Source organism: Denticeps clupeoides, unplaced genomic scaffold (genome assembly GCF_900700375.1).
Source record: "Denticeps clupeoides unplaced genomic scaffold, fDenClu1.1, whole genome shotgun sequence".
NCBI lineage: Eukaryota > Metazoa > Chordata > Actinopteri > Clupeiformes > Denticipitidae > Denticeps > Denticeps clupeoides.
This window is the reverse complement of record NW_021630036.1, coordinates 205,107-210,801: the sequence shown is the minus strand read 5'-3', so window position 1 is coordinate 210,801 and position 5,695 is coordinate 205,107.

Genomic DNA, 5,695 nt, shown 5'->3' with positions numbered 1-5,695 from the left:
GCCCCAATTTCATCATACGAGAATTCACTGTCTAATCTGGGGAAACACGAAGAGAAACAGTTTCATTCTGATGGAAATTTCTGATGGCTGATTTCTCAACAAAATGATCTAGACCGGTTGGGGAAACGCCGCTACTCATAATGGCAGAAGCAGACGAAATGAATTTATCCATTTCAATTCACTGGCTGCGTTAGCTGTTCCTGTGTATTTTATAGTACGGTATGTTCCTTGTGCTAACAATAAAACTATTACCCTGCACAGTATGGTGGAAATCGAGTGGAGTGTTGCTTTGAACCCAGCTACATTCCTCGATCCCATGTGATGAAAACAAAATGTCCATTAAAAACTCTGCATTCAGTCCTACAATTTTCACAGATTCAGCTTCAAAGTCCCTGTATGTCCAGGATGACTGTCCTTGTCACTAATGTTTGTAAGTTGTGTCTGGATAAGGGCGTCTGATAAATGTATGATTTATGACCATTTGAAGTCATCAGTATCAGAGTAATTAATGACTTTCCACTAAAACTGTATGTCAAATCTTGACCTAAAATTAATTGATTTAACCCGTAAATTAAAATTAGACCTTGTACTTTTTACTTTTGATACTTAAGTACATTTAAAGACAAATGCTCTTGTACTTTGAATGTAAATGGAGGATTTTTACTTTTGATGGAGTAAAACGCTGATAAACCGTCAGGGATTTGAATTAAAAAGCACCAGCACGTCTGCCTTTTTAACACAGCTGGTGCTATTGCACTGGCGTCAGCCTGATGCAGTACGGTGACAGTCGGAGGGTCAGTCCATTTAATAAAAACCGACATCAGCCAGAGCATAAATATTCATCTGTCAAAATATTCATTCTTTCAGTAGTACATATAGGTGAGTATAGAGAATAAGCATGCAAGTATAAAAAACGCTGAAAAACGTGTAAACAGAGACTGTCATTCTGAATTTTTACCACAGAAAATAAGGCCATAAATATAAATGAATAATGAACAGTTTTGAATGATGTGATCATTCAGTAATGCAGCCAAGTCCCACAAACGAATCAGCCAAAACTAAAAAAAAAAAAAAACTAAACTTTTTATTAACCCAGAAGGGGTGCCCTTTACTCACAAAAGTAATTCTCTTGATCATGGAGTGAAAGTGATGCCCTGTTTCTAATTTTGCTGATGATTTATGCTGTTGTTGATCCTTTCGTGGCTCTGGATGAGCTTTGTGGGATTCATGTTCCAAAAAGGAACATGCCCGGCGGCCTAGTGTCCGTCCGCAGGTTAAAGATCTAACAGAAAGTGGATTTTTGCTAAACCTTGTAGTGCCTTTTTTGGACAGTTGTTGGTCTTGGTACTTCTATTATCTTTACTCCCACATATTCCACTGATTCCTAATGGTATTAAAACTTGTATGGTGGCCATATTTTTGTATGTCCAGTGAAAGTCCCTGAAAATGTGTTAAATTATATGTATTTCCTGTAAAAGTTAAAACCAGGACACTGGCTGCAGGAAGACGTCCACGAGGTAATCCAGCATGGCTTCTAACAAATTCTGTCTTCATCAAGCATTTTATTCCTGTGCATGTCCATGGTGCAAATGAATTTTTTTGGTTTTGTGTGAAGCACAGCAGGTGCCCTGAAAAAACAAGAAATAAAATAATAACCATTTTCTCTCTAGCCCAGAAAAATCCAAACACATTTTATGTCATTGGCTGGAGAAGACAGTTCATGTTGTTCACGTAGATTTTTTGCTGACATTCGTTATTGTTTATGGCAACGCCCTGGTTATGAACGTCACGGAGGCATTATTTCTAACCGCTGAGAAAGAGAGTAAAAAAACACGGCGGCTGCAAGCCACCCATGGAAACTCAGAATTTTTAAACAGTCGGTAATTTACTACTTTTGCTTAGCTGTATAATGCATGAAATTTAAAAGTGGCATTACATTTTAAGACTATTCATGCTACCGTGCAGTTAATCTCAAAACGGGTCCTCATTATTGGTCCCAATAATCAAAGAATATCTTGGCCCCGGAAGGTGCAGTAAAAAACAACCTGCGTGGCCTGTTGCATGGCACGTCGTGTCTTTTTAGATTTCGTTTTGTGCATCTCCGATTTCTGATTTCGAAATGTTTGTGCTGCATGATCCATCGGCTGCAGGCCGAGACTGCGCATCGCTGTACCGGTGCAGGACTGGTGCCGACGCCCTGGCGGAGGAGGGCGCGGGCACCATAAAATGCGCGAATGCGCCGCCTGTCATACACGCGTGTGCGTGTTAAAATGAGTAGCTGTCTGGCCCGTGAGGCCTGCTGCCTGTCAGCTGGTTTGTCTCTTCGCAGTGTGGAGATCCACAGTGACCACAGCAGCAGGGGAAGATTTAAGAGTGTGAGCGCCTGTGCGTACGCGTTACGACCGGTCTGGCATAATTAGTCTGCTGAGTAAGCGCAGCCGCGTGTGTGATTTCTTTTATGCGCATATTTTTCCTATAGATGTGTACTAGTTTGCATGTTCAATATTCTTTATTTTTAGCAATAGAAAGCAAGCTTTTTCCGATCGTGTAATTAGCATAAAGGGGTTTATATTATGCACACACATGCATCACTGCACAGTTTTACGGTGTGTGTGTGTGTGTGTGTGTGTGTGGGGGGGGGGGTAATGCCCGTGCATGCTGTAATTCTCCCTAATTCAGGATAACAAACACCTCTTTTCACCGCGCCGTGCTGTTTAACAGGACTTCTACCTCCCTCTGTTCAACTCGCTCAGCCCTGCTGTCTCACGGAAACATGTGGAACCGCCTTGTAGGCGCATTTTTGCCCGGTGCCCTTGGAAGCGCGAGTCCTCATGCTGATTTCAATTCCATAACCTTTCAGATCAGACCGTAATTAGAACAAATGGCTCGCACATGCTCCCATAATGCCATCTCTCTCCAGCGGAGCCGTACGGCGAGGGATGCCGGTGTGTGTGTGTTATATTGATAGCAGATTTCCCAGCCACATATGACATTTTGTTTGACCTCATGTCTTGGTCTAGTTTACAAGATTTGACTTGTTTTGATTTGGTTCTTCTTCACCTTCCGGAAACGTCTCGCCATGTGTCAGTATTTCCTGCAGCAGATAAGCGTCCACCAACGACTAAATCCCTGCCTGGAGCGCCGAATCTTCTTATTATCAATTATGCAAAACCGCTCGAATAAAACAGCACGTTCTTCTTCCAAAGCGCGGCCGGCCCGTGGCAGAGCCAACATGGCGTCCGGTGGCTATTAATGCGTCTTATTATAAAAGGAAGAAGCCCTCGTAAATGACCTGCATAGAAAAGACAATGAAGTAATAATAATAATAATAATAATGGCGCCCCGCCTGCCTTCCTCCTCCACTACGGCAAGACAACCAGATTCAGGTAACTACATGTTTATAAGAGGCTCCCATGTAAATGTTCTAATGTTCTAGGCGTCTCCTCCGCTCTTCCAAAACACAATGCAACAAGGGGAATGTTGTTCTAAGCGGTTCCTCCGGGCTGCCAGGCCATAACGCAGAACGCTGTTCCTTAAAACGGAATGTTGTCCCAGGCCGCGCTTCCTGTCCCTTGATCTCCTGGAGCGCTTTCCCCACCGGGTCTCTGGCGGTCGGAGCCAACCGCGCTCGGCTGCCAGGACGTTATTATTCAGTTTTTCTTGAGCGCAGGGAGCGGGCTGGGGGTGCGCAGTGGGGGGGGAGGGGGGTGCTGGAAATGGCTGAGAGGGCGGTTCTGTGGCGCGCTTTGGAGGTGTGAGATGGAAAGATGTCTGTCTTTGTTATTCAGATGTTGGAAGCGCGTCGGCGCGCCTGTAAACCGCCGGAACATTAAAGCACCTCAGCCGTGAGCTCCATGGTCAACTGTCATTAGGTAGCGGGCCGAGGGGCGGAGCAATCATTTTTAAATGCGCTCCACGTACGAACCGGGCCGGCCCGTCAAATAACACTTTAATACCGGTGACAAATGGCGGCCGCTCGGACTGAGCTGGAAAATGGCGGCTCCGTGAACTCCTCGGCTGGATGCGGAGCGCTCATTTAACCGCGTTCTGCCTTCGCCGTTCCAGTCGTCTAAATATAGAACGTGTGAAAAGAGGCGGGGACTTATCACCGCTCCGAGCGCGGACATTTTCCACGCTTCTGACGGGAAAGATTTGTCGAAATGACTTTACGAGGGCCTACGGACGCATGGCGAACGTTGGCTTCGGTCTGGCGTACCGGAGTAAAGCGCTCTCTATGTTGAGGAGAAGAGGCGTACGGAGCCGGCGGGAGGCTCGGCTGTCATACGGTTTTAAGAATGAGGAGAAAGACGCGGACACACACACACATCTTGCTGGCAGATGTGCAGCGGCCACAGGCACATCAAAGCGCTGCTCTCAGACCAGCGCGGGCGCCGACGCCAACCGTAAAACAAGCACTCACTTCAGCAGGAAAGTACCTCGTCTCTCCAGCGTTCCAGCGCCGAGAACATCGTGTGGCTGGTGCTGCTCATCAGAAAACATCAGAAAGAGGCGTAACCCTTTACGGTCGCTCGCTGGCGGAATCTGGTTTGAATTTGCGCCCTGCTTTATGCTTGTCCCCATGGCTGGCTCAGATCATTCCTTAATTACATAATGAGCTAATTGGTTTGCCGTCCTGTACGGTGGACCTTCTGCACGCAGATATTGTCACTTTTATTGGAGGAAAGCAAGAGATGAGACTGGCCAAGTCTCTAAGGAGAGGACTTAGAGGACACACACTGCACACACACTGCACACACACTGCACACACACTGCACACACACTGCACACACACTGCACACACACTGCACAGTCCCTCCTCAGTTCCAGCTCTGGATCCAGCATGATGCCCCATTTTACACTCTGAGGAGAGGATCTGGATCTTGGATGCCCATGGGAGGCTGTTTTGTGTGTGTGTGTGTGTGTGTGTGTGTGTGTGTGTGTGTGATTGAGTAGGTGTGTTTTTGTGCAAAGACAGAAAAGCTGCGATCTGCCCAAGTCTAACACACTTTCAATCATGTCTTATTAACTTCCCTCCCAGCCTCCAGCATTCTGTTGCTCTCCCATCAAACACACACACACACACATTCTCACGCTCCCCAACTCTCTCACAAACACCACAGATGCTCCTTACTGCTGTGTGTGTGTGTGTGTGTGTGTGTGGGAGGAAGTAAAAAATGAGAGATCCATGCAATAAAGTGTGTGTGAGTGTCTGTATAATGTGTGTTTTTCAATTACAGATTTGTTGAATCATCAGATTTCTTGACAAAATCCCTCTTGCTGTATTCAGGATCACATTGTGTGTGTGTGTGTGTGTGTGTGGGTGCGTTTTTGTTTATGGAGAGGTCAGGGGTTCGGGAATAAAAATTAAAAACTAAAGCAAAGGGGTCAGGGGAGAGACCCCCCCTCACACACACACACCCACACACACACACACGCCCTTCTCCACATCATTCTGACCTCTAATCATCCCTCCATCCCTCTGATCAGCTCCGCCGCGACTGCTTTCCTGTGTTTATAGATGCTGTGGACGGCGGGGGGCTGAGGGCTCTGGTTCATTATTCAGCCCCGCGGCATCATGGCCCCAAACACACACACACACACACACCACACCAGCCTCACCCCTCCACCTTAACTTTCAGAACCTTCTCCAAACTTCTGAGTGATGTCCGTTTCAGAGTCCAAGTAAAAAAAGCAA